General features: G+C 45.9%; 1 non-coding gene across 1 annotated transcript; it reads left to right on the top strand.

Moving 5' to 3' along the window:
* Positions 1-4,558: 4,558 nt before the first annotated feature.
* Positions 4,559-4,640, top strand: TRNAS-UGA (transfer RNA serine (anticodon UGA)). Its single transcript has one exon. It is a non-coding gene; the product is annotated as a tRNA-Ser (tRNA).
* Positions 4,641-24,045: the final 19,405 nt, after the last annotated feature.

Here is a 24,045-nt window from a genome sequence, read left to right as displayed (position 1 = left end):
CAGTGGCAAGGTCGGGAGCTCAGATTCAATGTCTGTGCCCCATCTTTCACCCCATCACAGCCCAGGATGTCAATGCTTTGGATCACTTGATTATTTCCTGCACAGGCCTGTGTAGCAAGATACACTTAATGCCCTTACATGCTTAAATGACAACAACCCCCACTCCAGATTTTTCAGATCTGCAACTGATTGTCCACTGATTTAGAGCAGTCAGAGGTCACAACCCACCACAAGATGATCACCTCCTGCTTTTCCATATGGCATCAGCTCTTATGCTGTGTTGGAGGGGTGAAGTGAATTCATCACATATCTCCAGGAGCATGCAAAACAGCTGCTTGTCTAGATTTGCATCAATGATCTGCTCAGTGCTTGTTTTATGGGCCTAGAAGTGCTGTTCCACCAGATGTGGGTGGTCAGTGAATGTTAAGTCTCTTCCCGCTGCCCCAAAGACTTGCATCATTTTCATTCTGCACCATCCATTTTCCCCCTCCTCCTCCATTGTCTCACCTTTGTTGCTTCACAACCAGCTGTTGTAGTGGTCACATGGGTTCTGCAAATCCTGACAAATCTTACTTCATGTGAGAATTCCTTTGATCCATTCTGGGCAGGAGCTGTGCTTTTGACACCAAAATGGTGGAGTGACTGGAAATTTGTGGAAGGGGCTGCAAGAAGTTTAAACAGTGATGAAAAAATGAAGGGATGGAAGTGACATTATAGGACAGAGGAAAGAGTATTGCAGGAGCTAGCCTTCCCCCAGCTTCCCCTAATTCTCTGGGCAGAAAGGTAATATCCTACAATGCATTTCAAAATTGTCTCACAAACCAGCATGCTAGATCATGGTACAGAGGATGCTCCGGTACCAATACAATGGGTTATATTCACACCCTGTCCTGGGAAAAACTCACATAGTGGCAAAGCCAGCCTTAGTTGTGCCTGTTCTTCTGGCAATGTCAATTGCTCTAAGCAGGTCAGATTTCTGCTGGTGAAGTGTTCCAGTGTAGCCCTGGCCTTAAGAAAGAGAGAACTGAAAAGCAGTGAACCCAACTCTATTCTGACTCCTGTCACTTTAACACCAATGTCTGCCGCCAGGCTAACTCCTGATTCCTAGTTGGGTCTGTGCAAGGGGAATCAGGCCTGCAGAGCGGCCCTCATACCCCTTGTTTGAAAGCTCTTTGCTAAATTGTAGAACACAGAAAGCAAAATCAAACATACCCACTGATTGGACACTTTGTCCTGTCATTGGCTCTGGGAACCAACCATGAGGGCCCTTTGAGAAAAGCCTGAGGATCAGATCCCCACTGATGTAAACTGGCGTTCTTTCTTTACAGACCGTAGAATCATGCTGATTTATACCAGAGGGGAATCTGGTCCTAGTATAAAGTAACATATGATGAATATTATGTGACCACAGATTCACTGTTGTTGGTATTCACACTTGCTAGATTACAGTGGCTTGAGTTTGCTCAAATCTGCTACAATTACTCTGTCCTACTGGTGTATAAAGTTGGTCTGAGAAAGCAAGCGGCCCATATTGCACTCCAAGGGCTTCATCCAAAGCATATGATGTTTTCAGAGACTAGATGGTGCAGTCTCCACCAGTTTATTTTTCTTTCCCTTTAGCAAATCATTTATTAAACAACTGGCTGGATTAAGAAAACTGCTTTAACTGTGTCCATTAAGACATTCTGCTGCCATTCAAGAACAAGGCAACTTAGAGATGGAGGAATCCCAGTATAGCCCTTTGTAACCTAAGGAACATTTTCAGTGCAGGCCTGGACTTGCTGTGAAATCAGAACATTACACAATGAATAAATTGTGTCTGACATTTGAGCAGCGACTCACTGCCTAGGAATTTGGAGAGGAAATATTGATCCCACTGTGCTGGAAAACCCCATACATTTTGATAAATGCTTATTTTAATGTAGCCTTTTAAAACACACACAATTACAATCGTTTTGTTCCTGAAACCGGGGGTTTCTTGACATCATGGTCTCTCCATTCCAAACTTGCAGCTCAAACAAATATTTTCCTTTTTTTTACTTTCTCATTTTTTCCCTAAGGCAAATGCTGATGCCAGGCTCCAGCAACTTTCTCCACATGGGCTGACAGTGGCACTGTTGCTCACAAATATGTTTATATTTGAATAAATAAGGAAAGTGGATCTCTCTTTTAACTGCTGTTCAAGTTACAAGAATGATGATGCAATGCCCGTTATTAGAGCAACAGAAGCACAGTAACACAACTGTCAGACAATCAAGGCAATGAGTAAATAAATGGCTTCCTGAGAATTCAATGTTGCCTAAAAATTCAATGCAATGCTGGAATTAAAATACAAATTTGGAACCTGATAGATGCCTTATATAGGGTGTCCGTGTGCTCTGAGAAGCTGCATTGGCACCAATGAGTCAAGAATGGGAATGTCACCAATCAGTGATCAATCAGCGTCTTTCTCCTGGGATAGACATCAGGGGACAGAGATAATCCAGGCGGCAGTGGGAAGCAATGGCATTCAGAAAACCTCATTTTTTCTTCTCAGCACCCCTTTGCACTCATTCTGTAAGAAAGGATTGCTGTCCATACAAGTTAGCCACTGGGTGAGGAGAAGCAAGAAGGATGGCCGTTTTCTGAACTGCAGTTGGACAGAGTTATAGTTTACAGAGGAATGGAGAGTGTCGTCTCACAAAAGAGTCCTTCTGCAGGAGTGATGGAGAGAGATGTTTCCTGTATTTTGTCTGAGAACAGGTCAGGACTGGGTGTTTCTTTCTGGAACAAGGAAGTGGGGCGAGTCATGAGTTTTCTGTAGTAGGGTAGTGGGAAAGCTGTAATTGCTGACTGTCATCTTACAGGTATATCAGAGTTACCAGCCTGGGTGTGAGGCATTGCTCACTAGCCCAGGTGATCTCCAGAAGATACTTCAGAGGAAGCCACAAGAAACCATGAAAAGGAAATTATGTAACAGCCTGACTATGGGGCAGCTTGTTCTTCACCCAGAGGCTGGCAAAAGCCCTCAAACGTGAAGTTATACAGGACATTTCCAGTTATTAATTCTAGCTAATTTAATTGTGGATGTTCCTGTTACTCATATAAATGTCCAATCCTTGTCTGAATTCTGTCAAGATCTTGGTCTCAGTGATAACTAAATCTCACTGATCAACCATGCACTGTGTGAAAAACAAAAAGCTTTGTTCATTGTTTTACCATATTTCCCTATCAGTTGCACTGGGGTCTCATCTTGCTCTGATGTTATGAGTATGGGTGAATACAATGCCCTGATCTGCTTTCTCAGTCCTGATCACTATTGTTTTAAACCTCTACTGTGTGTGTCTCTTCTTAGTCCTCTCCTCCCCAAAGCAGTGGGGAAGGGCTTAAACTCCCTTGTTCCCCTGGGCAGGATTTGTACTATGGGGCTCCTTGCAGGCCAGATCCAGACTATGGCACTCCTCAAGGGCTGGATCCAGACCCACCTCCAGCAGTGGGGCACTCTCTGGTGGGGTTAACTGCTGTGGGTTCCTGAGTCATGGGAATTAATGTATCAGTTGCTTGCTTTCTGCCACCAACACACATTTCCACTGGAGCTCTGTATGCTGGAACTGGGCTGCGGGCTTCTTCCATGCTCACCACATCTGTGAATCCCTGGTCCTTCTAGAAGCCCTGCACATTAAATGGTACAGCTCTACGGGCTAGATCCAGCCTGCGGACTGTATCTTTGACATCCTGCCTGAATGCAAATCAGATGCTTCTGAAGTTATCTTGAGGATTTCTGAAGATGTTACCTGCATCTCTGTGTTTTCTCAAGGCCCTGGTTGTTCTCCAAAGGTACTGAGAGGTTTGAGAGGGAGGTAAATCCAGACTTCAGGATGGTGATCCAAAGCCTGTATCAAGTTAAGAGTCCAACTATCTTGGATCCTTCCATTTTGAGGGGCTCTTAACCCATGCTATGCTACAGGCTATTGTTTGCATGCAAGCTATGCTACAGGCCATTGTCTGTATGCAGGCTGTTCATCAGCTATTTAGCATTTAGGACCATGTCAGTACTAAAGCCTGGAGCTCCATAGGAGCATAATATGTACCCTACCTCTGATACGGACTGAGTTTTATTGTATAGGAGTTATGGATATTTGGAGGTGGGTTTTACTGCTGGATAGTAAAATTGGGACCTATATGGGGCATATTACCCATTCTCCTGAAGCCCTGTAGCTTCTCAGAAGTTTGTTTTTCTTTGCCACTAACTGCCCCCTCAGATGTACAAGGTCCTTGCATCCATGATCAGCAAGGACCCCACTTTGTCCTCTGTTTTGGGAATCACATAGCAGAGCTGAAAACTGATGAGATGGCTTCCTACTGAACTTGGGATTATAGCAGTAAGAGGGACAAACCAAGCCAGCCTGACAGGCATAAAACAGGGGAGCAATGGCTGCAGGAGGTTGGCACATCTGTCAGTAGCTCATCAGAGACACTGCGAGCCTTGTCCCCCACATGTCTTGTGAAAAGGGGTAACATAGCTTTGCCAAAGACATGGAAACAAACAAAAAAATACTGTAAATAAGCATCTGACCGAGCTGTGATGGCCGAGAGGTTAAGGCGTTGGACTTGAAATCCAATGGGGTTTCCCCACGCAGGTTCAAGTCCTGCTCACAGCGTTTGTCTTTATTTAAGGTCTTGCTCCATGCAGTGCAATGAAATGTTCACTCCTGGCTGAACAAAGATTGAAGAAGCCTGGAGTGGTGAGAGCACTAAATTATCAAAGGGTGTAGAAAGGAAGATTGTAGCCTTTTACCTGAGGTGGAAAGCAAAATCCAAGCTAGTAAACTGAAAAGAAAAGCATGGTTACTAAAAAGAATAAAGTCCCAAATTCAAAGACAGCACTGGGTCTGCTCTCCTCTGCCTGGGGTGCTGTGGGGCTTTTAGACTTCCCTTGTGCTCTACAGCACAGTGAGATTTGTTTCACTACACAGGCCAAGGGGGGAGGTGGGGAGGCAGCAAGCAGGTATAAGAAGATGGAAACTACCTGCTGCAGCCAGTGACCGCTCATGTAGGTTTTTAGCCAGAGTGCAGGACCTCCATCTAACCCAGGAGGTGCACAGCCCCACCAGGGGAGACGCCTTGTTGGACCTAGTGCTGGCCATGGGAGATGACCTGGTGAGGGGGCTGCGGGTGCTCGACCACCTGGGCGACAGCGATCATCACCTGCTGGGATTCACCATCCAGCGCAAGGTGGCAAAGGCATGCAGTAAGGCAGCAGCCCTAGATTTCAGGAGGGAGGACTTCAATGAGCTAAGGAGAATAGTCGGGGAAGCACCGAGGTCCTGGAGGGGAGGGGAGCCAGGTGTCCAAGAAGAGTGATTGCTTCTTAAGAAGACAATCTTCTAAGCCCAAAGGGAGGTAATCCCAACACGGATCAAAGGGAGCAGGAGGGCACAAAAGCCCCCATGGCTCACCAAGAGCATCTGGGAATGTCTCCTTGCTAAAAGGGAGGCTTACACCCAATGGAAAGGAGGGGCCATCACCAGGGATGACTATACTGCAGCTGCTCGGGGATGTAGGGGGGCAGTCAGAAAGGCCAAGGCAAGGCAGAGATGGAACTGGGAGTAGCTTCCCGGATTAAGGACAACAGGAAGTCCTTTTTTAAATATGTAGGGGGTAAAAAGAAGGTTCCGGGTAATGTGGGGCCCCTGCAGGACACATTAGAAAATTTGGTTGTCACACCAGACGACAAAGCCAACATATTTAACGATTTCTTTGCCTCCATTTTCCTAAGCAGGGACCAGAACAGTCACCCCCCCCGGTGGGCCCCCCTCAGGCCCCAGGGGAGGTGCACCTAGGCCAAGGGTTAGTGAGGACCTAATTAGGGAACTTCTGGAGAGACTGGATGTATTCAAGTCAGCAGATGCATCTGGAGCAGGTCCAAGGAGGTGATCCTCCCCCTCTATGCGGCACTGGTCAGGCCGCAGCTGGAGTATTGCGTCCAGTTCTGGGTGCTGCACTTCAAAAGGGACGTGGACAGCATGGAGAGGGTCCAGAGGAGGGCCACTCGCTTGATCAGGGGGCAGCAGGGCAGGCCCTATGAGGAGAGGCTACAAGACCTGAACCTGTTCAGCCTCCAAAAGAGAAGGCTGAGGGGGGATCTTGTGGCCTGTTATAAACTAGTCAGGGGGGATCAGCAGGCACTGGGGGAGTCCCTGCTCCCACGAGCGCCGCCAGGAGTGACCAGGAATAACGGTCACAAGCTGGCGGAGGGTAGATTTAGGTTAGACATCAGGAGGTGCTACTTCACAGTCAGGGCGGCTAGGGTCTGGAACCAACTTCCAAGGGAAGTGGTGCTGGCTCCTACCCTGGGGGTCTTTAAGAGGAGGCTGGATGAACAGCTTGCTGGGGTCATTTGACCTCAGTAATCTTTCCTGCCATGGCAGGGGGTTGGACTAGATGATCTGCTCAGGTCCCTTCCGACCCCACCAACTATGAAACTATGAAACTATCTTTGGGGCATGTGGAGGCCTTTGGCTGCCAGATACAAATTTTTGTTGAGAGGTTACTGACCTGTTGGTGTAGGCACAGGATAACACTTTTTCTAAGGCTCAGTGTTTGTGAATCAGAGCTCTGCTCACCTTGGTGTCAACAATCAACTCCCACTGGTGTCCATAGGTATAGGCCAAACAAGATCACTTTGGAAACCTGCAATCCACACTAAAGAAGGACAAAGTAATCCACTTTTCTTGGTGTACAGGTGAACAAAGATGGCTGTTTAGCATGAAGTTGTTAGACACCTTCCAATGACCTTTGCCAGCTACTTCCATGCAAGTCTACTGTTGTTCTTGCTGCAATACATTTTTTCTTTGAATCTTGTCCTATTCTGCAGCATCATATTTATCATTTTTCTTTTTTTCCCTTCAGCTCATTTAGTTAAAAAATTTGGAAAAATAGGAGTACAAGGAAGAATTTATAAAGCTACTCTTAAGTTACAAAATGGCTGATTTCCTATCATGATTTTTCTAGTTTCTCTTAAGTTTACAGCAGGACCGTACTTTGATAAACCCCCCCACAAATCCTCTTGATATCTGTATGTTAATATTAGGCCCATTAAAACTTGGTTGTTTAAAATATCAGAGGCTACGGCAGAGGGGATGCCCTTATTAGTCAGCAGAGGGTGCTCTATATGACTCAAGAAAGTTTTTCTATTTTTTAATATTTATGATTAGTTTATAACTAATTCCCAGCTGGCTGCTGATTTCAAGTATTTGGCATCTCAGCAGAGTCCTGGCATTTCAGAAAAAGAGATGAGCAATGTGAATGGGTCTGGATGAGAGACTAATACCATTTGCCAACATGGCACTCAATCAGCCTAAAAGTACTGTACATTTTATTGAGGAAATTAATACAACAAATTACATGACTGTCTCAATTAAAAGAATGGTGCTTAATTTAAAGGGTCTCAACCGTTATATCTGAGCCTGGAAAAGTTTTACGCTGAGTTTAAGACACAGTTATCATTTATCCCAGTGCATAACATCACATTTGGGCACCTTTACTGCTTGCTACAGGCCCTGTCCTGTTTGAGTATAGTCAAGGCTACTTCCTGAGCACAAAGGAATTGCACAGAACATTTGGACCCTAAACCTGCCAGTAACTCTGTGCCTGACTGGAGCCCTCCAACTATTGCCATGTTGAGGATGGATCACTGCAGGACTACCATTAAATCATTTTCAAAAGCAAACTTAAGTTTGTTCTTGAAATGGCCTCCAAGTGGGAAGGCAGAAGAAGTCTCTTACCTTGAGCCCCTGGCACCAGCACTCTGAGATACATGCAGGTGACGTGGGAGATTCTGGGTGGAACTGAAGGTTCAATAAAGCCTCACTTGCCTTGCTGACAGCATGTCCCACTCTGTATGCTGGTAGACTCTTCAGTTCTGCCTCAGATGTTCTATATTAAGGGTTTTTAGGTGTAATCCCAGAGGCAAGCTGCCTTGCAGGAGGTCCAGGGGGCTGTTACAGGATTCTGGGGTCACTGAGTCAGTGGGAGATGGACACAATTTAAGAACACAAATACCTTATGATCAGGGATCTGGGTTTTCTGTTTGCTGCAGAAAAGATGCAAGGAGACGTGGCAGGTTGTGGACACATGCCACCCAAGATTTCTGTGCCCACAGTGGGGCACAACTGCCACTGCCGCAACTTACCATGGTGAAATGGTGCTCTCTCCTATGCCAGGTCCTGTCTGCTGGGCCACGGAGGCAGCTTCTGCCTGGATCTGATCCAGCCAGGCTGCAGCTCTACACCCTGCATCCCATGTCCCACTGTGGGTGCAGAAATCTTGAGGGCATGTGCCCCCCCAACATGTCATCTCTTCCCCTCTCACGCCCCCATGTGTCACCTGTGCCCACACACCCCATTCCACACATGCTGGCAGCAGGGGGTAGCATGTTGGGAGTGAGGGGCACCAAAAGGACTGTGGGGCTGTGGGTTAGGAGTGTAGGGCACTGGCAGAGCCAGGGGGCTGTGAGTTGGGAGTGAGGGGTGCCAGTAGGGCTGTGGGGCTGTGGTTTGAGAATGAGGGGCAGTGGCATATCAGGGCTGCTTAACACCACAAAGCAGTGGTGGGGAGGGATAAACCCCCCCAAAACACCAAAATATACAGGACTTTAGAATTTATTATAGTGATTGAGGCACTGGTAGACTTCCAAATTGTAATATTCCAAATTGTTTAATATTGTAAATATATCAATAAAATATTGTGTTCAAATTATACATACATACATCTCTCTCTCTCTCTCTCTCTCTCTCTCTCTCTCTATATATATATATATAAAGAGCCCAACATGTATCAATGTTTGTTCTCCTGTACAGACACCCGCATGCCCCTTGCCCCAGCCAGGGTGACAATGGCACTATCACCTTATAATGTGCCCCCTGCCCTTGACTGAATGCAGCCCATAGCCGCCACTTCTTTTCTTGTGCTGGCTGCTGCACCATTCATGATTCCACAAGGTCACCCCATAGTCAGCCCCATGGCAGCAGGCAAGACGTCCCTAGTACCTACCCGCTTATAGTACTGAGTGCAGCCAGCCTGTAGTTGTTACTCTCCCTTGTGCTGCCACACCAGCCACGATTGCACAGTCTCACCCCACAGTCAGACCCACACAACGGCAGCAGGCAGGCAGCCCTTACCTCGCTGTCATTACAGTTACCATATTTCCATTTTAAAAAATGAGATGCCCTGGTCCAGACCAATATGTTGTCCCTCACTCTAGGACTCAGGACCCTGAGCAATCCTGCTGCCACTAACTCATGACCTGGGCACCCCTGGCCCTGGCAGTGTCCCTTACTCCCAACCCACAGTACCCTGCCCCTTATGTGCCATGCTGTTACCTTTTGGGGATTTACTGTTTTTTCCAGTTTTCCAGTTAAGCCACCCTCCCTAATGTTGCAAACAATGCTCATTTGGCAGTGATGACAACAAAGCCAGGAACGAAGCGTGGGACCCTGGCCTAACAATCTCCTGATGGCCTCCCACACTGGAAGAAAAGACAGAAAAGTTTGTTTACATAATTAATCTTTACTGATTTATTAAGCATAACTCACATAAATAACCAACCATTACAGAATTTTAAAGGTAACCATTAGCAAGAAGCAGTACTCTTGAACTTCTTAAACCTCAGGCAATACCCAGTGAGTTTTATTCCAAGACCTTTTTTACAAGCATGCAATAACCATAGGCATTGTTTATGCTTAAATCAACAAACAGGTGATTACCAATAATTAGCAATACTCAGCTACTATCACTGCACATAAGCAATACTGGTTTTCTACATTTCTGAGCTGAACTGTCCTTCTTTCTCCCTTTCTCATGAATGTCTCCTGCTGCATTACCCAGCTGACACTGCCGTAAGCTCGACATGCCTTTCTTGCTATCTCCTGCAACCACACTGCATAGATACTGATGCTACTGATAGTCCTATCTGTCCGGGCATTGTTCTCAGGCTTCCTATATGCTCTAAATTTTTTTGGCGATGGCAGCAGTGGTGGTGTACCAAGTGGAGCTGAAAACCAAGGAAGGAAGGAATGTGGGGGATTGTTCTGTGCTCTGAAAATCACACAAGCAGATAAGAAACGTTCTGCAACAACCACCAAGAAGGGCTTGCCTGCCAGCCAAGTTGTTGGACTGTATGCCCCAAACGGCTGCAAACAAATCACCAGCACAGCCTCCACGCTTTGTATTGTCCTTCACCTTCCTGCATGACAATCCAATCCCCCCACCTGTCAGTTAAATTGATGCCCCCCTCCATGTTTCATGTCAGTTGACCGTAATTCCCCAACCTGTCCCCCTTACAACACAGCCCAGCCTAATCTCAGTTGTCAGTTCAGATGTCAGATGTCAGTTCACCATGACTGATCATACTGGTTGTGGAGGACGATGTCCCTGTTCTTTCCTCTTGGGCTGACTCATCAAGGATCAGTTCTAGTGAATTGCTGCTGTCTTCCTCATGTGAGGCAGCAGGACTTGTGGTCAGCAAGCTCTCAGGACCAGATGATGGCCTAGATACCTCTAGTCATCTATTTGCTTGGCATTAATGGTTGGCAGTACTGATAATGTGGCACGTTACACATGGGGGTGCCATTCCAATGAGCTCTTGCTACCCCATGCCAAAAAGCAGCTCTCATATTCTTGGACTTCACCCTGCACTGGACTGCTGTCTTGTTGTGCCCCCGTTGGGTAGGTCTGTGTCTTACTGTCCAGGTAGATATGCAAGTTCATAGTTAGGCTGTTGCTGATGCCAAATGGCTGAACACTTCAGAGTCCCCCAGCACATGCACCAGGCTTTTAGTTTCTTCACAGGACCAAGTTGTCCTAGTTTTACGTTCCCTGGGTGGCTGTCTTCTTTCCTTGGCCTGCTGTCTTTTCTCCTCAGCCTCAGACATCTTGGATGAATGAGGGGTATCCGTACCTGGGCCGCTGTGTCCTCAATTTATCGGCTCTTGGTCAGGAGGTCAGGAAGATTTCACCCCCTCTTCCTCCCCACCACCAACCCTTGTTTTGGTATAAAAGGTTTGTACAGCAGACATGCTGGTGCCATCCTGGCAACTTTATTTCTCTTGTTCATACTTTTTAGCAAAAAGGGTGCCTAAAATCTGTGAAGGTAAAAGATGAGCTATGTACTGACAGGTATGCCAAGGAGGGTTGCTCACAGGATCCCTTTTGGGCCATGGCACGGAGCCCTAGCCACAAGTCACCGATGTGTCAAGGCACTGGTTCCTGCTCACAGTCTCCCTACCTGGTGAGCCAGTGAGTCAAGATAAAAATGAATGAATGGGAGAAAATATGTTAGCTATATGGCATGTTTACCCAGGGGCGGACAAGGAGGAATGCCCTTAAACTGTTAGAGGACAGTTTCAGGTTGAATATAAGGAAGAACTTGTTTACTATAAGGGTGACCGGGATCTTGAATAGACTCTACAAGGTGGTTGTGTGGTCCCCAAACTTTGAAGTCTTCAACAAGAGAGTGGACAGACACCTTCCTGGAATCACTTGCTCTCAGCAGTGTTTCTGCCCTGAGTAGGGTGGTTTGAACTGGATGATCTTTCTAGGTCCCTTCCAGCCCTTACTTCCTATGAATTTAGATGATTCCTAACCCAGTATTCATCAAGCGTGTCGCTGAACACTGTGAAGCAGGCTCGCTCACACACTGTCCACCACGCATGACAGGGGGGCCGCTATAAGGTTCACACAATTTTATTTGTCATCCCTTTTCTCTTCCTTAGAACTGGGTGGGAATGAGTGTGTCCTTCACACACCAAGGAAGGCATCAATTCTGGCAGCAACGTCATCCTCAGTATCAGGGGTCAGGGTCAGGGTTGTGTAGCACTGGAACAGGTATCCATCCAGCCATTGGTGGAGGTTGAGTAGCAGACCAAGCTTGCCACCAGTGCCATCATAGCTAAGTGTCTTGAACCACAAGTGCAGGTGTACACAGGGCACCAGCAGGATCATTATCAGCAGGGCATAGTGGCTAGGGCAACCTTCAGCTTGCACAAAGAGTTCATTGTGCATGGACCAGGTGTTACCAGATTTGCCTGCTACTTTCGGGTGTGCTCATTTATTAGGGCTAGGGTCTCGGTAATTCTATCAATGTGCTGCTTGTGTTACTTGTGTTTCTATACGGAGCTGTACCTCTCCCTTCTGCAAGCCCTCACCCCCAATGGAGCTATCTTGCAGGACTCAGTTCAGTGGGGCTGGGTTCCTCCAGTCCCCAAATCAGTCACACACACAAACACACACAGATTAACGTGACACGCCTGACCTGGCCGGGTTGATCAGCATGGACAGGCTGACACCCTCATATGCCAAGAATGAGTTCATCAGAGCAACAATAAACTGCAGTCAGACACAAGCACACAGGTAAACAGAATACCCCTGAATCCGGCTGGGTGTCCAGATGACACCCTCATGGGCCAGCATTCAGTTCATTAGGGCACGTCTGAGCCAAACTGGGTCAATCAGCCTGTACAAGCTGATCCCCTTATGTGTTTCAAACTCAGCACGTCCCAATCTTTTAGCCTCTTGATGAGCAGACCCCACAGTATTTCCGGGCTTCACAGGGATCTTTAGCTTAGGTAAGAGGGGTGTTGCTACAGAGCAAGTGGGGAAAGAGAAGTAAAGAAGGCAAAATATACCCAATTACCACCAGTTTGACTATAAAAGTTATTTATTGCTAAGTAGATGAAATATATATATACTAGTAGTAACAGACATGCAAAGGAAAAACAAACACAAACAATCACAGTATACCCTGGTTTCACTAAGTATTTGGGGAAACTTAGCTCAGGCTTACCTAATACAGTTCAAGTTCAGAAATCTATGCTTAGAGGGAGAGAAGAGAAAAAAGAGAGAGAGCTGGGATCTCACCAGTCCACGGCACTCGGGTTGCAGAGCTGACAGGTCAAAGTTCTCAGCATGATCCTTGAAGGGAGATGATCTTCCTCCTGCAGCCTCTCCAGAAGAAAGCGGGTGGTGTCAGCACACACACTGCTGCTGCTTTTACAGATTTTTATACCCCCAGTTCAGCTTCTTTCAGGCATTCTCAATAGTGGAAATCAAATTGTCTTTTCTATTGACAAGGGGTTATCTGGGTGGAACATCTCAGGAACTTGATTGATACTCAGGAAACACCTACTTGGGAGCCAGCTTGACATTATATACTTGATGGGATATCTCTTGGTGTCTTCAGAAACAATAGATTGCAGCATCAGGGTTTTGGATTTTTACTTGCTGTGAACAAGCCTCAGCTTAGCATGACTTTTCCAGATCTTACTATAGTCTTTTAACAGACTTAAGGCAATTATGGGAGTGTTCCTAACCTGTTGTGGAGAGGACTTCCACCAGTAGTCTCAGGAAAAGTATGACAACACTTGTGGTCAGGGCTCCAACGGGCTGGATGCTGTGATGAACCCTGTACCATTGTTCAAATGTTGCCCATACCCCCTCGGACTCGGTCTATTGCCTCAGCATTCCCTAATCCGGCAACCGAGTTGTAGCCAATTAAGTTTACATAGGCCTCCCATAGTGGGACCAGGGAATGTACGGCCCGAGATGCCTAGTAAACTTACCCTTGCTTGGGGGGGGGGCGGGGAAGGAAAAGTCCTTTGTAAATCCAGATTAGAACTGGTCTGATAAGTGCTGAGCTGGGTGTGAGGGTTGATTAGCATTTGGAGCACAGCTTCCCATCATGCAGTGTTCCCCTGCTTCGCTGATCCCACAATTCACTGCAGTCTCTGCTTCAGGCTGTCTGTTCTCCATCTCTCATGTAAATGAATGGTCATCTGGTTCCATCTGGGACCAGGGCAGTTGTTTCACTTTTGTCACCCTTATCTGGAGGGTTTTAGGTGTGTCTCTCACTGCATTTTAATCAGTTTCTGTTTGGGGGGGGGCGATTTTTTGTGAGTCAGTCTGTGTCCTGTGTCAGGGTTCCTCAAGAACATGGAGCTGACAGGTAACGCAGGGCACATGAGGCAGTGGCACGCTTTGTGCCCATTGGCATGGAGGGGGCTGGCCGTCCCTGGGTCATCCCCCCAGGGAAGAGGGGTGGCTGCCCAACAAGACACTCACAATAGTTGTCTTGCCGCCCCATGCGCTGAGGGTTGTGCAGCAGTGGATCAGAGTGGTTGTCCTGCAAGGGCAGACAGTGGAGTGGGGAAAAGTGCTTGGAGTGGCAGCTACAGTTGCTAGTATTTCCTAGTTATTTAATTTCCTTCTTAGCTATTTATTTAATTTTACTACACAAATTTATTATTTATTTAAATTTATGGGGGGGAGAAAAATGTATTTTTATTTTTTTGCTTTTGACAATTTATTTTATATTTTTATACATTTTCTGCTTTTCTACTACTTTTGTTTTTTAAAAATAATTACTTTTTTAAGAACAAAAAATCATGTAAATGAAACAGTATTTTAAAGTTGAAATAAAGGTTGAAAACTCATACAATTCCTTCCAGATGTGGCGTGTTTTCTTTCATAGGCAGATTGGTGTAGAAGTCCATGTGGTTTGGGGGTGGGTGAGGGAGGTGATGACCGTGGCTTAGCGTGGAGATCCCTGGCTTTGGCGGGTGGGGGCTGGGGGGGAAGGGGAATGGACATGTTTTGGGAGTGAGGATTTACTGGTTTAAACATGCCCCCTGCTGTACTTCAGTACAGGGGACAGCAGCGGGGTGGATTGGTATGTGGCTCCCCATGCTGGAATTCACCAGGAATTGCATACTGGGCTTAATTCATTGTAAAGGCTATCGCGTGCGAACACTGATGCAACATTTTAAAATAAACATTTTTAATTTTAATAAACCATTTTAATTTAATGAGTATTAAACCTTGTCATATATACAAACACCTCATGACAACAAGGCACAAAGCTGCCTCAGTGAAGGGGAAAGGCGACCTGTGAATGTGCTGGATTTCACATGTCTGGCTATAGTGAGCATGGTCAGTGCATGCTGCTTATGCATTGTCAAGCGATTGTTGTATATGGCGGTCTGGCTCTTAAACTAACAGAAGCCTCCTTGACTTGAATGGAATGTCAGATCCCAGGTCAAAAGAAATGGATCTGGGAACCAATAGCTATAGCCCCTAAACATGGACAGGAAATGCTGCTGCCCATCTGCAGTGAGCTTTCACAAGACTGTGTGATAAAATCAGGGCTTCATTCAAGAATGCATTACCCATCCCACCCCCTCCTGTCCAGCCCTAGCGAGACAAAGGCTGGCACTCTGAAAGAGAATGATTTTCCCTTAGCTCTTCAGTTTTCCTCCAGCTGAGAAACATCACATAGCAAACCTCTGGGCATGGCCTTGACAATGAATTAAGGCCACCTGAAGTGAAAAGCTTATATGTGGTGTGAATCTGCCTGGAGCAGAAGTCTCTTTTGGATCCCAAGTATCACCCGAAAGAGCTGTGGTCTTCACTTGCCACAGTACCAGCCTGCATCCAGCAGTTCCAAACAAGAAAACATCCCCTTTCGTTAGGCTGACTCATTGATAGTAAATGCTCATGTTCCCCTTGAAATAACTTGCCACTTTTTCCTTCCCATTTTTCCTAAAGCCAAAGAAAATCTTTCCAGAGTATGTCCAGTCAAAGCTGGATTTGCTGAAATATGAAGTCCAGGAGCAATGAACACTCTTCAGATCTCTGAAATTATCACAGTGTGAGCAAGCACATAGTGCATACAGGACTTTTCTTCCTGTTTTGGAGATGGCAGTAGTTTTTGATTTTATCAAACTTGTCATTCTGTGCCACAGTTGAATTAGGCTACCTTGTGAGGCTGTGCTGCTTGGTGGGCTGGGTACTTGCTGAGGTGCCAAGAGACTTAGGTTCTAGTCTCCTCTCTAGCACTTATCTGCTGTAGGATGTTGGGTTGCTCTCCTTCTTTCCCCTTATCTTGTCTGTTTAAACTCCTTTTCGGCAATGACTACCTCATTTTGTGTCTGCACAGCATCTAGCACACTGTGCCCCTTGCATTGGATTAGGCCTCTAGGTGTTAATATCATACAAACAGTATTCAAATTGTGACCAAGAGCTGTTCCCATTCTGGGTTCAGTAACAGAGAGATGACTACTAGGTATTCAGGGAAGAAAACCATGTGATCTGGTCATGTGCAGAAATAGCTCCATCATTAATATATGAAATTATTTTTATCAGAGATTCTGAGTGTTAATTTAGTATTGGTAGCAAATATTTATGGGGTAGTAGGTGATGGACCATCTCTTAACTGCTAACGAAATCTTAGCAAACTCATACCCCTTTGCAGTTTCTCTACCTTCATTTAGATTCAGGAATATTTGACAAAGCGTATTAAGTAGGACTTCACCATCTTTCATGCACAACCTAATGTGATAAATGTGCCTGTTGGTTAGAGGTTAATTGCTACCCACAGAGTACTAAGATATTATATTGATGAAATTATAGGCTAGTTTAAAGAGGGAGTCTGCAGAAGGCACAATGCACCAGGGATAAACATTAAATAATGGCATTCTACTGTAGGCTACTAATTTAAGGTGACATTTCAGAAATGTAGAAGATACCAGATTTTTGGAACAATCTGAGTATGCTGCATGAAGCTTCGCCACACAAATAGATTTATCTCAAACTGAGAAGCACTGAAGCGAAAGTTGGTATGGAACCGTTTTGATAGAATTGGATCTACATGAACTGAATGAACATCTGGCTTCTGTTTCCTAACAGATCAGCGCCTCCACGTAGGAGGTGATTTTCCCCAAAGTATATACCACAGCACTGCAGAGGATGTCTCACAGTCCTTTGCTCTGCTGTTAGGTGCTATGCCTTGTGAGATCTGTGGCCATGGTGGGTCATGAATATGAAAACTTCCATATTCCTTATCTGAAGAACAACTGTATAAATGAGCCATGATTACTTTGTCCCTATTCCATGATCCATCTTTTGACTGGTGCCTGTTGTTGTTTTCCAACTACAATATCTACATTGTCCCTCTAGCTCCCTACTCTTTGGTTGGATATGAACTGAGAGGACTACAGGGAAGTGGATGGAGATGGTGAGGATAATAAATAGCAAGATCAAGGTAATGCTCCCAAAGGGATTCACAGCTGAACTGCTATTTATGGGCCTGAGTAACATGTATGGACTGATGGGAGAGTATTGGGCTGCTGGCCCGCAATGACCAGCAATGGCAGCAAAACTTCAGAATGACTTTTGTGAGGCTTGTCATGGAGCTTACCACAGCAGCATATCCATATGAAAGCTACTAGTTGGTTCCAAATCCGGCAGGTCAACTGTTGGGGCTCTGATGATGGAAATGTGCACCATGATTAAAAGGAACTGGCATCATATGTTATAAAGCCTGCCAGTCCTCAGAAGGTTTATGATTGCTTTGCATGCATGGGGGTTCCCAGCGCATTGGCACAACTGACAGATCCTGTATCCCCATCTTCCTTCTCTCACTACACCATGCCTCTGTGAATACCTGGCCAGAGCTAGCTTATTTCCTACATGAAAGGCCTGTTATGTATCTTACAAGAAACTTTTGTTTGGATGATGGAAGCAGATGATGCTTTCATTTCAGTAAATAAAACCAGGCTTTGTCACTAAAGTGCAGGTAAAAAGTTAAAGAAGGATCAGCATACAACAGAAAGGAGTGTTTGGGGGTGGGACTCAGCTGTGGTGGTGAGAAGCCATTTCTTCTCCTGCTTGGTCAGGAGCCTCAGGGGCCAGAGTGCAGTAGCAGGAGACCATGTAGGTAAGGGTAGCAAAGGAACTGGGTTCTGTAAGATGCTATTCTCCCTGTTACACAAGAAATAGCTAGAGCTGAGGTCCCTGCTGGTAAATACCTCTTTTCAATAGGCTCAGTTCTCTGAGCAATGAAGGTGTGTACGTGAATGATGAGGAGCAGCTATGGAACATAATTTCCAGCAGAACTATCTGTGCCTGATGTCTGTCAGGTGCTTCTGCACTTCTGTTTCCTATGCCTTCTGCCTTAATTCAAATTAAATTTTCTTTCTACCAGTTCTCACTTTGGATCCTTTGTGTCCTTTTCCTGCTTCAGGAAATCCCCATATTCTTTGTGCGTTACACCTCCACAAGTTCCACAAGCATTCCTTATTCTGTTCTTTCCCTTGGGATTCTCATGTTCTCCAGATATTGTGCCTTGGTTAACAGTAGTGGCCCTGACAATCATCAACTTGCAGGTGCCAACAGGCAGTCATTGTCCATAATTTGGATTCTATGGTTTCGACAAGCTTGGACTATAGTCCAGTTTGAGCTATGTGGGCTTCTGGTCTGTCTCCTGGGGCACAATACTTCCTATCTCAGGGTGGTTCTAAGGTGTCTCCTGAAGGGATTCCTTATTTCTACTGTCCTCTGTGCCATCCAGGCTTTCTCCAGTGTGGCCAGATACTAGCATTCAAATGCTGAAATTCCAGTAAAGTTCATATGGTACCACCAGGTGGTCTGAGCAATGCTGGAAGTCCAGTTTCTGTCCCTCATTTGCTTGCATACTGACTTCACCTTAGTGTAGTATTGCATGGTATCACACTGACAGTCCCAAATTGCTGTCTTCTTGGCAATCGTTTATTATACCTCCTGGATAGAATAACTGCAAAAGCAAGGGCTTGTTTTGCTTTGCCATGCCCCAGAGTACCAGAAGACCATGGCATTATCCAGCTGTATGTGCACTGAGTAAGTATTTCAAAGGCTTCACAGTAGCAAACAACAGATTTGCTACCAACATACTGATTCTTAGAGCAACCCCAAAATTAAGAGGAAGAATATGGACATATATCAGCATATAAACAAAGAGAGAACACCTAGTCTTTGGGACCCTGGAGCAGTAGAGGCCACACAGGAAACAGGGCAGTTAGAGGAAAACAAAGCAATGTGAGGAGGCATCTGGGAGGGCATCAAAGTCCATCAGGTAGAGAGGCACACTCAATACCATCCCAAAGTTACTCACCTTGAAACAGTCTGACCCCTGAGCTGAACAGTGGCAAACTTTTTGGGTTTATATCCATTCAAGGGATCACTGTCTGTTTTTCTTTTGTGTTTGAAGACAAAATTTTATCAACAATACCTTTTTCATGTTAACAGGCAGCTGTGTTGACAGCAAGCTCATGAAACCATATAATGAATGCACAGTAGGTGACTTGCTGCAATCTATTGTAGAGTAGCAGTGCCATGTAGGCAGGAGGCAGGCCTGACTCCAGCTATAAATGTGCTTTGTTAGAGGAAGAACACACTCCCCTGTAGTCCTGTGGAAATGCTCTGGGATCCTCTTTCATAAGGTGGTCCATCAAAATGAGTTTCTTTTCTCACCATAAATAGTGTATCCTAAGCTCAGGAGGTTATTGTCATGACTCAAGGGCCTCCTTTGTTTTGTCCTTGCAGGCAATTATTTTGGAACAACTACCATCAACTTCTCGGGGTGGTTATTACAAAATAATTGGAATAACTTGTCATTTGGGACAAATTCATCATGATCTTTGTTTGGTCTTGTGTGTAGTGAGATCTTAGAAGTGCAGAAATATCTCCTAGTAATGCTGCTCTTCTCCACATACAAGTCTCCTTTCTTGCCATAGGGCCATGTACAGTCATGTGCCTCTCACAGTTAATGCACATCACCTAAGAACACAGACCCAGCTCTGACATTATTCATTTTGCCACATTTGAGAAATCCATCTGCATGCTTTATCCACTATTTGACATTAATTTCATTGGTTTCATTTAATAGATTAACAGCAGCATCTGGACTTTACCCATGCTGCTATCAAATGCATAGTGATTAGCATTAAAGCATTATTGCCATTCCCTTCTTCCAATCACAAATCTTGAATGAAAAATGATTTTCCATCCTGCTATCTTTGTCTAGATTAGAATGTAAAGGTGTGATGCCAGATGGAGTGAGCTTATTCAGTCCAATTAACACCCCATCAGATGCTACACAGAACAAAGCACTATACTTCAGAAGGTGTTAAATGGGGGGAATTAAGGCCGAGATGACTGCATTTTGAAGTACAATTGTACAGTTGCTTCATTTTGACTTGAATTTTTGAAAGTGTTAATGAGATCCTGTTGGCTAACATTGCAGCTCTAAAGCCTAGTGTCTGTCAATACTGTAAGGCTGCTGCACGCTGACCTATAGCAGCACCCCCCAGTGGAGATACGGCATGTGATGGCTAAAAGGAGGCAGTTCTGCCTGCTTTCCCACCCCACCTCCCTGACTGACAGAAGCTGTGTTCACAGAGCTGCATCCACATTGAGGGCTTCTACAGCAGGGCCATGAAACCTGGTGGTGTGATCTTTCCACAGTCCTAGCTGACACAGCTGTGCTTGCAGAACTTTGTGGTGCCGAGTGAACCCTAGTGAAGACAAGGCCTTACAGTACTCTGAACAGACCAGGTGCAGCTGGGATATACAGCCATAATTAGTTTGAGGTTGCCATATACCAGTTAGGGGGCAATATTTAGTCCAAAAATTGTTAAACTAGAGAAATAGCTAAACCATGAAACTGAAGGGCTAGAAACAGTCTGAAGGTCAATACATGTTCACTGCCCTAACATACTGCTTCCAAAGTGTCAGGTTGTGGTCTTGAACCTAATGTTCTCTGTGACCTAGTGGATGGTCCAACTCAGTTTCCCAGACAGATCTTCTGGCTTTAGACCTCCTAGGTTTGCTCTTGACCGAGAGATGACCCCTAGACCTGACATGCCAAATTACCAAGACTATCACATACAGCAAAGCAGGCTTGGTGTGGAGGTGGACTCCATATCGGGATCCCTGGACCTGCTTGAGCCAGACCAGCTGACACAGATGGCTTTTGCCTAGCAGATGCTAGAAGATCAGGTCTGGCATTTGTTGGTGGTGAATCAGTCTTTTTGCTCCAAGGTCTACCAGCTCTACAGAGAGATTTCCACACTTCAAACTCCTTACCCATCCTTTTATCAGAAAGGTATGACAGTGAAACCAGTGTTTCCATAGGTTACTTATGCAAAGTTGCATCCTATTTGTAGCCCAACCTGAGTTCTATTCCTGAGACTCAGCAAAGGTGAGCCTAGTAGTTAGTTTCCTAACAGAAGATGCTCTGAAATAGGCCACACATTTGGTTTTCCAAGATTGGGGAGCATTCCTCAAGGACTTCACAGTCATGTTTGGAGACCTTCACCCAACCTGGATGGTGATCACACTGTGGTCTCTGTTTCTGGGGGAATATTTTGTTATGTCTTATGCTTCCTTCTTCCACTGCTACACAGCAGACACCCAGTGGAACAGGACAGCCAAACTCTATTATTTCTGTGGGGGTCTGTGGGAACAGATCAAAGATGAAGTGGCTCAGGTGGAAACACCCTCAGAATTTGATACGCTCATGGACCTAACCATCTGAATTGACCTCTGTCTCTGCGAACAGAGAGGAAAAGAAAGAGTCCATGCCCCCTCCAGGGCTTTGCCCTACTACAGTTGCTTCTGACACCAAGCCAGCATGTGGAGGGCTCTGGCACCACATACCGAAAACACAGGACCACTGCTAGCAGCAGGAGTGGTGCCATGATGGTGGGGCCCCAGGACACCAGAGTGCCACATGAACCCAGAGAAGGGGTCAAGGTAAACAAGTAATCTTGGGCCTGGTATAGGGGACTGGTTCAGAGTTGTCTGAAATCCCCAAAGCATCCAGAAGTCTGTGGAAAACCCTACCCATGGAAACCCCCATTACTGTTATCCACCCATCTCCAATCCCAGAGTAAAAATGTTCATTCCCCATGCTGACTGCCCCACTGGACTCTGAAGCCATTGGTAATTTCATGGACAAGACTGTGGCACGAGGACTACAAATCCCACTAAGGTCAAGAGGAAAGAACAAGCCAGGTCCTACAATAGTACCTCCAGTGCTACCTCAATTTCCAGCAAGACAAGTGGGCTCTCCTGCTAACACTCACTGAGTTTACCTATAGAATCAAAGAATCATATAAAATTAGGGTTGGAAAGGACCTCAGGACGTCATCTAGTCCAACCCCCCGATCAAAGCAGGACCATTCCCAACTAGATCACTCCAGCCACAGCTTTCTCAAGCTGGGTCTTAAAAGCCTCCAAGGATGGAGATTCCAGCACCCCTCTAGGTAATCTGTTCCAATACTTCAGCACCCTCCTAGTGAGAGAGTTTTTTTCTAATATTCAACCAAAACGTCCCTTACTGCAACTTGAGACCATTGCTCCTTGTTCTGTCATCTGCCACCACTGAGAACGATCTAGCTTTATCCTCTTTGCAACCCCGCTTCAGGTCGTTAAAGGCTGTTAGCAAATCCCCCCTCAGTCTTCTCTTCTGCAGACTAAATAAACCCAGTTCCCTCAGCTTCTTCTCAGAAGTCATGTGCCCCAGCACCCCCCAAACCATTTTCAGGACTCTCTGCGGGACTCTCTCCAACTTATCCACATCCTTTTAATAGTGCGGAGACCAAAACTGGATTCAGGACTCCAGATGTGGTCTCACCAGGTCTTTTTCCTAGCCCTACCCTCCAGTGTATCTGCTACAACTCCCAGCTTGGTGTCATCTGTGAACATCCTGCAGGTGCGCTCCATCCCATCTTCCAGATCGTTAATTAAGATATTGAACAAAACTTGCCTGAAGACCAACCCCTGGAGCACTCCGTTTGTTACTGGCTGCCAGCTAGACATTGAGGCATTGATTAGTACCATTAATCCTGACAATCCAGCCAGCTTCCTATCCACCTTACAGTCCGTTCATCCAACCCATACTTCCTCAGCTTGCTTGCAAGAATGCTGTGGGAGATGGTATGAAAGGACTTGCTAAAGTCACGGTATATCACATCTACCACTTTCCCCACATCCACAGAGCCAATCTTCTCATCACAGAAGGCAATCAGGTTGATCAGGCATGACTTGCCCTTGGTGAATCCATGCTGACTGTTCCTAATCACCTTCTTCTCCTCCAAGTGCTTAGAAATGGATTCTTTGAAGGCCTGCTCCATGATTTTTCTGGGGACTGAGGTGAGGCTGACTGGTTTGTAGTTCCCTGGATCCTCCTTCCTCCCTTTTTTAAAGATAGGCACTATATTTGCCCTTTGCCATGAGTTTTCAAAGATAATGGCCAGTGGCTCTGCAACCACATCAGCCAACTCCCTCAGCACCCCCAGATCCATTGCATCCGGCCCCATGGACTTGTACATATTCAGCTTTTCTAAACAGTCCCTAACCTGTTCTTTCACCACTGAAGGCTGCTCACCTTCTCCCAAAACTGTGCTGCCCGGTGCTGTACTCTGGGAGCTGAACTTGCCTGTGAAGACCGAGATAAAAAAGGCATTGAGTACTTCAGCCTTTTCCTCATCATCTGTCACTAGGTTGTCTTCCCTACTCAGTAAGGTACCCACATTTTCCCTGAACCTTCCTCTTGTTGCTAACATACTTGTAGAAACCCTTCTTGTTACCCTTCATACCCCTTGCTTGCTGCAACTCCAGTTGTGCTTTGGCCTTCCTGACTTCATCCCTGCATGCCTGAGCAATACTCTTATACTCCTCCCAAGTTATTTGCCCAAGATTCCACTTCTTGTAAACTTCCTTTTTGTGTTTAAGCTCACTATAGAGTTCTCTGATAAGCCTAGGTGATTGCTTGCCACATTTGCTATTCTTACTGCACATCACAATGGTTTGTTCCTGCACCCTCAGTAAGATTTTCTTTAAAATACAACCAGCTCTCCTGGACTCCTTTCCCCCCCAGACTGGCTTTCCAGGGGATCCTGCCCATTGGTTTCCAGAGAGAGTAAAAGTTTGCTTTTCTGAGGTTTAGGGTCCGTACTCCACTGCCGTCCTTTCTTCCTTTTGTCAGGATTCTGAACTCAATCATCTTGTGGTCACCACTGCCCAATTTGCCAACCACTTCTACATCCCCCCCACCAATTCTTCCCTGTTTGTGAGCAGTAGGTCAAGAAGAGTATGGCCCCTAGTTGGTCTCTTCAACACTTGCACCAGGGAGTTATCTCCAACGCTCTCCATAAAGTTCCTGGATTGCCTGAGCAGTGCTGTATTGCCCTC

This window comes from Crocodylus siamensis, chromosome 3 (assembly GCF_052110815.1).
Source record: "Crocodylus siamensis isolate JL-2025a chromosome 3, ASM5211081v1, whole genome shotgun sequence".
Taxonomy (NCBI): Eukaryota; Metazoa; Chordata; order Crocodylia; family Crocodylidae; genus Crocodylus; species Crocodylus siamensis.
Note: the sequence above shows the minus strand (reverse complement) of the source record. Positions and strands in the feature narration are given on the sequence as shown.